Below are 11,442 nucleotides of genomic sequence, written 5' to 3'. Positions count from 1 at the left end.
AAAACCCGGAAAAACAGACTCGAAGTCAGTGTTGTCCCTAGAGCCATTAACACTCTGAACTCATACCACTGAACATTAAGACTACATCACCACCGTAATGAAAAATCTATGCAACTCCACTTTCCTTTATTTTTGTTTGTGTTACTTTTCTGTGCTGGAGGCACATTGAAACAGTTGTAAAACATTGGCATCACACTTCTGAGGACATGGGTTCAATCCCAGCCCTGCTTGTGTGCAATTTGCATGTTCTCTGCGTGCCTGCGCAGGTTTTCTCGGGGCACTTCGGTTTCCTCCCACCTTCCAAAAACATGCAACATTAATTGGTGTGATTGTGAGTGCGGCTGTTTGTCTCTATGTGTCCTGCAACTGGCTGGCAATCAGTTCAGTCTGTACCCTGCTTCCTGCCCGATGACAGCTGGTAGAGGCTACAGCACTACCACGGCTCTTGTGAGGATGAGCAGCTCAGAAAATTGATGGATGAATGGACTGTTCTGTACAATACTGTCATCTTACCAATGCTTGAACATGGGCAGTAAAAATGTAGAAACCTTGTTCTTTAAGTTCTTTGAACAACAGCATTGCTAAAAAAAAATATTTCACCTGTCACTTTACCTGAGAATTGATATGTTTTATTTTATTGTATTTATATTGGTTTAAGCACCTTGTGGAGTAGTTATCTTGAATCTTCCATTCCATTCGGCTTATCAAGTTAGGGGTTGCCACAACGCTTCATCATTTTCCATGTGCACCTATCTCTTGAATCTTCCTCTGTATCACCAACGGTCCTCATGTCTTCCCTCACAACATCCATCAACCTTCTCATTGGTCTTCCTCTCGCCCTTTGCCTGGCAGCTCCATCCTCATCCTCTATACTCATTCTCTCGCCTCTGGACATGTCTAAACAATCAAAGTCTGCTCTCTCGAACCTTGTCTACAAAACATCCAACTTTTTTCCCTCTAATGAACTCATTTCTAATCCTATTCAACCTCCTCACTCCGAGCGAGAACCTCAACATCTTCATTTCTGTCACTTCCAGGTCTGCTTCTTGTTGTCTCTTCAGTGCCACCATATCTAATCTATACATCATGGCCGGCCTCACCACTGTTTAATAAACGTTGCCGTTCATCCCAGCAGAGACTCTTCTGTCACGTAACACACCAGACACCTTCCGCCAGCTGTTCCATCCTGCTTGGACCCGTTTCTTCACTTCCTTAACACACTCACCATTGCTCTGGATTTTTTACCCTTAGTATTTGAAGTCATCCACCCTCACTAACTCTTCTCCCTGGAGCCTCACTCTTCGCCCTCCACCCCTCTCCTTCACACACATATATTCTGTTTTACTTCAGCTAATCTTCATTTCTCTCCTTTCCAGTGCACATGCCCCTTGTTTAGCCTTCACCACTCTACCTTTTGCCCTACCTCGCATGTCAATGTATTCCATTCGCCTACCCTCAGTCCTCTCTGTGTCCCACTTCTTCGCTAACCTCTTTCCTTGTATGACATCCTGTATTTTGGGGATGCACCACCAAGTCTCCTTCTCCCCTTTCCTACCAGAAGACACACCAAGTATTCTCCTGCCTCTCCCTCTGATCACTTTGGCTGTAGTAGTCCAGTCTTCTGGGAGCTCTCCCTGTTCATCGAGAGCCTGTCTCACCTCTTTCCAAAAAGCCGCACAACATTCTTCCTTTCTCAGCTTCCACCACATGGTTCACTGCTCTACCTTTGTCTTCTTAATCTTCCTCCCCACCATCAGCGTCATCCTCCACACCACCATCGTATCCTGTTCAATTATACTCGTCCCTACCACTACCTTACAGTCAGTAACCACCTTCAGATTGTCATGAGCAAGGCTGGACCCGGCCAAGAGGGGCGTGGCCTGGCCAAGGCTCCGAGCGGTTTCATCTCTGACACATGTCGCTGGTTGGTTTGTGACAGAACGAACTGGCCAGAACAGGACCCAGCAGGGAAAATGCGTCGTCGTCGGGCACGTCGAAAAGGACGCCGCCTGTCTGAGGATCAACCATCTCCTATCCGACTAGGCTCCGTTATGTCATCCTCTTCTACCTTACCTCCCGCACCGCCCGTGTACCATGAGTACATCCCAACCACGACCCGCTTACCACCACATATTGTATTGGATTAACATTTTTCGAATTACGAAGAAGACTTAGATTCATATGACCGACTGCCTGATTCTGACTCAGACAATGAATTTCAACTTTCCCTGAGGATTTTGTTTCGCGGTCCTACGCTTCCGCTCCTGTATGCCTTCCCCCCCGTGAGTCCAAGTCTTCTTCCTCCAATCCTTTTTTCGGAACCCATTTGCCGATCTATCCACGTCCTAGACTCTCATGCAGGGTGCCGCCTAGCATCTCCCATGGTGGGGTGACCAAGACAACCAAGGCACAGCGGCATCCCACTCCAACGGCCGCCGAGTCTCAGTCGACGTCTTCCGGCGCTTCGCTGACAACCAAGCCACAGCAGCATCCCGCTTCTGCGTCAGCGACGGCCAGGACACACCCATCATCCATCCACGCTTCTCCAGTGACACCCGAGCCTCAGCCAACCTCTCCTGGTGCTTCGCCGATAACCAAGCCACAGCGCCATCCCACTTCTGCTTCAGCGTCGGCCGAGTCTCGGGCAATTTCCCTCGACGTTTTGTCGATCCTTGAAATTGGGAATCTTATGGACGGGATTCAGCGGCAATTGGACATCCTCGTCCTGGGATGGCCACAACTGAGCCCGTGCGGCAGTGACGAGCGACTGTCTGCCGAGCCATGCCTACGTCGCGGTAGCAACCGACCCTCTACTGAACCAAGCCCACGTTGCGTTGGCGACAAACTTCCTGGTGAACCACGTCCATGCTGCGGTAGCAACTCACCCGCGCCCAGGCCAAGCCCACGTAGCAACTGACCCAATACCGAGCCAAGCCCACGTCGCGGTGGCGATTGACTTCCTGGTGAATCACACGCCACGGTTGCAACTGACGCGCTACAAAGCCAAGCACACGTCATGGTAGCAACAGAACCGTGACCGAGCCAAGCCCACGTCGCGGTGGTGACAGATTTCCTGGCAAACCATGCCAACGACGCAGTAGCCACCGATCCGCTACCGAGCCAAGCCCAGATTGCAGTGGCAACTGACCCGCTGCCATGCTACACCCACGTCGGAGTGGCGACAGACTTCCAAATGAACCATGTTCCTTAGACCAGTGTTCCTGTCCCGGCTGTGGTGAAGGTTCGTTGGCCGCCCCATATTCCTGCCCAAGTGGCGGCGATAGGTATGCGATCGCCGCACGTTCCTGTCCAGGTGGCGGTGAAGTCTTGTCAGCCGGCCCACCTTCTTGTCCAGGTGGCGGTGAAGTCTTGTCAGCCGGCCCACCTTCTTGTCCAGGCGGCACTGCTGCGTTGATTAGGAGGCACACACCTGCGCCTCATCGCTGATAATTAACCCCAGTATATATAGGACCCAGAGGACAGTCTGGCCTGGCCAGATCGTTGCCATCCATGCCTCGTTCCTGCACTTCCGCATTCCTGATCCTGAAACCCTGTGTACCAACCTTCGCCTGTCATCCGACCAACCCCATAAGCTAGACGCTCCCAATACTTCTGCTCGCTCTGGCTGTATCTCCGACATTCGACATTGGAACGAATTAAGACCTTCCTCTAACTGCCTTCTTGTCTAGCGAGTCGTGCATTTGTGTCCGTCCTAGAGTTCATGTTATGACTGAACGATCTGGCCACAACATGGACCCAGCTGACTCAGAAGCCATCCGCCGCTCATTGCAGATCCAAGGCAGATGGCTGGCCGAGCAGCTGCTCTTCAGGTGACTAACCAGAGGCTTCATGAAATCTGTGTCCGATTGGAGCCATGGCTGGCTTCCCAGGCTAGCGCCGCTAACGCTGCGCCGACGGCGGCCGCCACGGTTCCTACCACAGTCGAAGTCGCGTTCACTATCCCACCAGTCGCGGAGCTTCAGCGGCTCATAGCCACACCTCTCTCCCGGCCCGAATGCTTTTCTGGTGACTCAGGGAATGTTAAGCCCTTTCTCGCCCAGTGCGATCTTCACTTCAAGCTACAGGCCTCCGCCTTCCCGACAGACCGCGCACGAATCGTCTTCGTCATATCCCACATGACGGAAAGAGCTGAGGCGGAGGAGGAATGGAGACACTGGCTGGAGTTCCATTTTTGATTCTCACGGACCATAAGAACTTGGAGTACCTGAGGACCGCCAAGAGACCGAATGCTTGCCAGGCCAGGTGGGCACTATTTTTCACCTACTTTCGGTTCACTCTGTCCTTCCCTCCAGGCTCAAAGAATGGCAAACCAGACGCACTATCTCAGATCCATGTAGGCGAGTGAACGGAGCCAGTGAGTGTTCCGATACTTCCGTAAGCCTGCTTCGTGTCTGGGTTCACCTGGGAGATCGAGACACAGGTAGAGGAGGCTTTGAGGAACTCTCCGGGGCCAGCCGAATGTCCTCCCGGCTGTCTGTTTGTGGTTCCTGTGCTACGAGGAGACGTCATTGATTGGGACCACACAAACAAGACCATCTGCCACCCTGGCATGGTGAAGACCCGCTCAGTAGTGGAACAACGGTTTTGATAGCCAAACCTGGGAAAGGACGTGAGGGAGTATGTCAACGTGTGCCTGATCTGTATGGCCAATAAGACCTCCCGCCTGCGACCTATGGGTGAGCATAGGACATCCTCCCGAATCGCCCCATAGGGACACTGGTGCGTGGCGTCCTGGCCGACCTCCTGACCTGCTCGGCCCGACACCTCGTTCTGGGTAGCGTGGAAGGCCACCAGACGGACTGTGATTGGGGGGTTTGTGCCCTCTCCAGGTCATGTTTTTTTTTTTTTTTCTGATTTGGTCGTGTCTGGGATCCAAGCATTTGGAGGGTTTCTGTCATGAACAAGGATGGACCACGGCCAAGAGGGGGATGGCCTGTCCACCGCTCCGAGCGGTTTCATCTCTGACACCTGTCGCCGGTCACAGCTGTGTCACACGAGGCACTGCGATTAGACAATGTATTTAAGTTGGAGTTTTGTGACTGGTTTTTGACAGTTCGTTGAGTATGCTTTCCCGCATCCAGGGTTACTCCGCCACTACGCCATTATAGTCCAGTCATGCTTTTGGTTATGCTCTTTAGTTGACTCATAGTTATCGGACATTGTTTCTTGTGTTCTGGATCATGCCTTCTTGGCCTCTGTTGTCGTGCGCAACTTTCGTTTATAATAAAACCCACTGATCATCATGTCCTTGTCTTGGAGTCCTGCGTTTGGGTCCGCCCGTGCACCGTTGGTTCGTAAATAATAAAACAATTAAAACCATGCCCCTAACTTCTTGCCTTACTCCCTTTCCACCTGCTCTCTTGGATGCACAATATATCAACCTTTCTCCTAATAATCATGTCAACCAACTCCTGAGGTTTTCCTGTCATAGTACATACATTCAAAGTCCCTACACTCAGATGTAGGCTCTGTGCATTCTTCTTCTTGTTCTGCTGACAAATCCACATTCCTTCTCATCTTTGTCTTCGACCCACGGTTGCTGAATTTCCACTGACGGCCTGCAGGTTAAGAGTGCAGGCGTCGTTGAAAGGAGTGTTAATTAGTGATGCTTCCCATAACCGTTGAACCGAATGTATTGTGCAACAATGGTTATATAAGTTGTTTTTCACTCACTTGTTTTTCGCATCACTTGTTTTTCTGGTCAAGATGTCTGGACCATTTCACTATCTTGTTCACATGCATACCAAAGACGAACATTGTTGTAGGATGTCTTGACAGTTATGGCTGCGTAAGATGTTTCTCAGAGCCTGAAGGACACACTTAGGTGTCAATAGTAAATCAGGAAACAATTGTTGCGGCGCCAGGTGGGACGGGTAGGCCACCCATCCTTTCTCTCGCACGCAACTGAAAAGTATAATAGAGAGATGCAGAGTACAAACAGGTAGAGTCTGCTGCGGGTTTCGTACGGACGCCCAGCTGGTTGACAAGCGGACCTCTACCTGGGTGTTAGGCTCTCCACCTTCTCGGCATAGGTAAGGGGCTCATATGATTGATTTCACGCAATGTCAACTGTATTTTGAAAACTTGCATTTGGTCGAAATAAATATGCCAGTTATTAGGCTAAATAACATTTGGGAACGTTGGTCTTTTGTTGAGTGTTGTCTTTGTCTCCTGAGCGCCGACCAGCACCGATCCATTCAATAAAACAGTTGTGAACCCGTGCCACGACCGTTCCAGAATGAGATTCTATTGATGAACGCTCATATTTGTTTGCCAAAGTTTAAAGTTGTATACCCCTCGTGACGCACCATCTACATTTATCCAGGCTTGGGATCAATCTACAGATTGCACTGGCTTGTGCCTGCATAGGGCTGCATTATGTTCTTATCCTGAATACATTTCGTAATAATAGTACATTTAGCAGTAATAGTACTATACAATATCCATCCATTTTATTAGCTGCGTATCCTCACAAGGGTCGCTGGGTGTGCTGGATCCTATCCCAGCTGTCCACGTTCATGAGGCAGGGGACACCCTGAACTGGTTGCCAGCCAATTGCAGGCCAGATCGAGACAATCAGCCACACTCACAATCACACCAAGGGGCAATTTAGAGTGTTCAATTTATGTTGCATGTTTTGGGGATGTGGGAGGAAACTGGAGTGCCCAGAGAAAACCCACGCAGGCACGGGGAGTGATTACTCTCCATCCATACAGTTTCCTTCTGCTGATCCGACCAGGGTCGCGGGCGTGCTGGAGGCTCTCTGGGATTCTCTGGGTGAGGGGCAGGGTAAACCCTGAACTGATCACCAACCAGCCACTGGCCACATACAAACTAAAAACTATTCCCACACCTCACATTAACAAGTACTGGGAAACTGCAATGGTTAGTGAAAATACCGTATTTATACGATGGATATTAAACTATTGACAGTTTATCTTGCCCCTTTTATTTTCCTTGCGGTTTTCAACAGCTGTATTATACACTACTGTAGCGCCGAAGAAAAGGAGTCGGAGGCGGAGTGTCGAACACAGTAACAAACCTTGTTTTATTGGCAGACATCAACAGACTACTTGCATAACGGCGGGAACTCACTACTCACCAACTCACGGAAGTGTAAGAACAAAAACAGTCTGTGCGGAACCTTGTAACCTAACTCGAGGTCCCGTGGGTTAATTATGTAGACCACCACACCAGCACCCCCAGAATTAACCCATAGTCAAAATCCCTGTGCCGTGGAGGGACGATGGCCCGACCCCGGCGGGTGTGCACTGCAGGGACCGAGTGGGGGGGGCACACAGTCCATTGAGTCAAGGGGCCAGGGCCCTGATGGGGTCGAGGGCACCCCGGCAGGTGCAGGGAGTCGGGGAAAAGGGGGCCGCCCCCAGCGTGGGGGGAGGGCCAACTCCAAAGGAAGAGGGCATCAGTCCTTCCTTGAGGGCGCACCTGAGGCCGAGCATGACCACCGAAGTTGACGTTGACGTGGTCGAACCTCCTCTCGGGGACAGCAAAGCACTCCACAGGGGCTTTTGCGTGGCGGTGCACCTTAGCACGCTGACAGGCCACGCCCGAGTCGACCCAGGTCTGTACCCCGTGGTCCGAGGCCTGGTCCGTGCTCATACGGGAATAGTCAAGACCCAGATGCACAGTGCCGACGACAGCCCTGGAGAGGCAGTCCGCGACCACATTGGATTTGCCGGCGATGTGTCGGATGTCCGTTGTGTAGTCCGAGATGAATGACAGTTGGCGTTGCTGGCTGGCGGACCACGGCTCGGCCACCTTGGAAATGGTGGCAGTGAGAGGTTTGTGGTCCACATATGCAGTGAACTCACGGCCTTCCAATAGGGAATGGAAGTGGCGGATCGCCAGCCAGAGGTTGGGGAGCTCCCTATCGAATGTGCTGTAATTCCGTTCCCTGGGGACCAGCTGATGGCTGAAAAAGGCAAGCCGTTGCCAGGCGCCGCCGAACCACTGTTTGAATACGGCCCCAATGGCGTACTCTGATGCATCAGTAGTGAGGCGTCGTGGGACGGGTGGGACAGCATAGCGGCACGACTCAACGCAAGACTGGGCCACGTTTTTGAGTCCAAAACGGCATCCCCAGAAACTCGAACAGGCCAAACGGTGTGACTACAGCCGTCTTGGGAACGTCTGAGGGGTGCTCAGGGACCTGGTGATAACTGCGCACCTGGTCGACCTTGGAGAACAGGCTTTTGCCTGCCAAGTGGGCCGAGAAGTCCTGAATGTGGGGGACAGGGTAGCGGTCGGGTGCAGTGGCGTCGTTAAGGCGGTGGTTGTCACCACATGGTTGCCACCCGCCCTCTGGTCTAGGGACGATGTGTAGCTGCGAGGCCCACGGGACATCCGACCGGCGGATGATGCCCAGGCGCTCCATGTTGGCAAACTCGGACTTAGCAACAGCTAACTTCTCGGGGTCAAGCTGTCGGGCTCTCGCATGAATCGGGGGACCCTTGGTCTCGATGTGGTGCTCGACCACATGTTTGGTAGCAGCAGAGGAGAAAGTGGGCCGCTTCAAGCCAGGGAACTAACCCAGGAGGAGCTGATGCTTGGTGCCATCTGAGAGTGAACTGGAGAGATCGCCATAAGTCGCCTCGTTGCGGCCACAGGCACCCGAGGACAAAGTCAGTGCGTCCACCAGACGGCCCTTCTTCACGTCCACCAGCAGCCCGTGGGCACAACAAAAAAAATCAGCGCCGAGGAGAGAGAACGAGACATCGGCAGTGACAAAGTCCCATGCAAAGCGCCGACCCCCGAAACACAAGTCCACAGTCTTTATGCCATACGTACAGATAGGGGAGCCATTAGCAAACAGGAGGGGTGGCCCCTGAGTCCCACCAGCGCATCATCCGCAGTGGCGGTCAGTACGCTCCTCTGGGTGCCGGTGTCGCACAGGAATATGCGCCTGGAAAGGGTGTCCATGACGAAGAGCAGCCGGTTCTTCCCGCCCGCGCTCACGGCCGCGACGGAGCACGGGCTTTGGCGTTTCTCCACCGCGTTGTAGTTGAAAGGGGCACGGTACCTCTCCGCTTTCACGCCAAAATGGGTGTGGAAGTAGCACAAGCCTGTGCCAACGCGGCCGTTGGTGGCGATGAGGCCCCTGCTGGATGGCACCCCTGTGCCCGGGAGCGAGTAACTGTGCACCGGGGCCAGCACCTCAGGGGAGAAGCGCTGGGTGGCCAGGAAGAAACGGTCGGCCTCCTCAGCCAGGGCACGGGGTTCAGTGATCAAAGTGTTAGCGAGCGCTGTCTGAACATGCGACGGCATGTGTCTGAGAAACAGTTCCATGAAAAGGAAGTTGGGCTCCTCCGCACCCAGCAGGTTTAGCATAATTTCCATGTGTTCGGAAGGTTTGCTGTCCCCCAGTCCATTAATAGCCAAAAGACATCGGCCGTGAAAGCTAGAAAAACTTGAGGAGGTGAGCCTTGAGCCCAGCATATTTATCTCGGGTCGGGAGTGATGTGATGAAACTCACTGCTCTGGCCGCCGTTGAACTCCCAAGGGCTGAGACGACGTGGTAATAACGCACGGTATCCTCCGAGATCCCGTGGAGGGCGAATCGAGCCTGCATTTGCGCGAACCACGCTTTTCGCGGACATCTCCCAAAACTCCGGCAATCCCATGAAAGTTCTCGGCCTAATTGGCCCCGCTGCAATATGATTGGCTGCACTTTACAGGGGTGGTTTCCCAGAGGAAACAAGATCACTATTCAAAATATGTATCACATCTGTGCAAAATACAAACACTGGAGTTTGTTCAGGTTAGATTGGGTTAGGGTTTGTAGGATCCATAACAAGGCTGTCATAATGAAATCTGACACTGCCGTTTCTGCCTGTTTGAAGACAAATGGTAAATCTTTTGACAAAGGACAAAATAAGATTGTAAGCAGTGGATATACCAAAAAATATCAACAGTAAATAGCTCTGGCTATTAGAATATGGGCATATTTTTATCCGGAAAATGATGTCCTGTATGGATAGTTTACTTTTATCTTTTATTTTAACGAGACTGATTTGTAGGCGTGCCTAATCCACACTCCCTACCAGTAGTTGGCGATAATGCACTCCTGCTTTCTTGCCGCCACCCAAAAAAAAAAAAAACAAAAAACAAAAAAAAAATCCCACTACTTGAAAACGAAGAAGAAGAAACAAACCAATCAACAAGCGACTCAGTCGGACCGGTTATATTTTGAAAACTGTCAGTTGAGAGCGAGTGTGTTGTCCGATTTCGGTGAAAAAAAGAATAGCTGTCCTGTCATCATAAACAAGGTGGGCAATTATATTTAACCTTATAACAAACAACCAAACAAACAAATAAAAAATGGGTTACATCTGTATCCCGATCGGTTGCGGAATAAACAGAATATTCTCTGGCGGTGCAACCTGCTAACCGACGTTAGCTTCTCTAAGAACACAAATATGTAGAGAAAAGCGCTTTTGCTGACGGTTATAACTCGGAGTGGGCTGGGTAAAACAAATCGGCGCTGGTATTTTTGTTTTTAGAACAACTGGCTAGTAATTATACAGTATATGTGTTCACCGAAGGAATGTATTTAATAATAACCACAAACCCAACCGGTCTATTTGCTCTGTGCAGCAACTTAGTCATGCATGACATCAACCAAGATAACCCCAAAGAAAGTGCAAGTGTTAGCTTCAGGCTTGCTTTTAACCAAATAGATAATAGCAGCACCATATTAAAAAGCAGGGTTTGCCTTATGGCTCATTAGTAATTAAAGTTAATCATGACTTTAGAAGTCTATCAAATAACCTTTGTGGAAAGCAAATAAGTAAATTTAATCAATCGTGCATTTCCACATCCTTATGTATATTCTATTTCGAATATCAGAATCAGCTTTATTGGCCAGGTGTGTAACAACACAAGGACTTTGTCTCTGGCAGTCGGTGCCGCCCTCGTACGACATTCATAACAAAGAACAAGAGAAATTCAGTTCATAAGAACTATTCCTTATAAGGGTCGCAGATGTGCAAGATTCAGAGTCTTTATTTACAACAATTAAGAGTGCGTTAACGCCTCACATTGTTACATTTACACAGAATGCCCTTACCCATTCGTGGTTCACAGTGCAATGACAATTGTGAAAAGGCAGTAGTTTAATGTGATGAATCGTACGATAGTCTATAGAATATATTACTAATACTGATTGGACCAGCACGATGTGAGGGTGTGTCCCAACAGCGGCTCAATGCAGAAAATAGTAGGTTCGCTGATCAACAATTTAATGACTTCATTACCAGAAGGGAAAACACTGTTTGAATGCCTACTAGTTTTGACTTGTATTGATCAGTAGCGCTTACCAGAATGAAGGAGCTGGAAGTGCTGGTGACCAGGATGTGGAGGGTCTGAAAGGATCTTGCCCACTCTGGACCTAGTTTGAGTGGC

At 50.5% G+C, this 11,442-nt stretch overlaps 1 protein-coding gene across 5 annotated transcripts in view; it reads left to right on the top strand.

The window, feature by feature from the left end:
* The first annotated feature begins 10,187 nt into the window (after positions 1 to 10,187).
* Positions 10,188 to 11,442, top strand: part of ttk (ttk protein kinase) — a 51,336-nt gene continuing 50,081 nt past the window's right edge. For all 5 annotated transcript variants that reach the window (XM_061820586.1, XM_061820585.1, XM_061820583.1 and 2 more), the window contains exon 1: positions 10,188 to 10,307. The gene's annotated coding sequence lies outside the window, so the exon portion shown is untranslated. The remainder of the gene's footprint in view (positions 10,308 to 11,442) is intronic.

This window comes from Syngnathoides biaculeatus, chromosome 5 (genome assembly GCF_019802595.1).
Source record: "Syngnathoides biaculeatus isolate LvHL_M chromosome 5, ASM1980259v1, whole genome shotgun sequence".
Classification (NCBI taxonomy): Eukaryota; Metazoa; Chordata; class Actinopteri; order Syngnathiformes; family Syngnathidae; genus Syngnathoides; species Syngnathoides biaculeatus.
The sequence above is the reverse complement of the archived record's forward strand: the minus strand, read 5'-3'. Positions and strand labels throughout refer to the sequence as shown.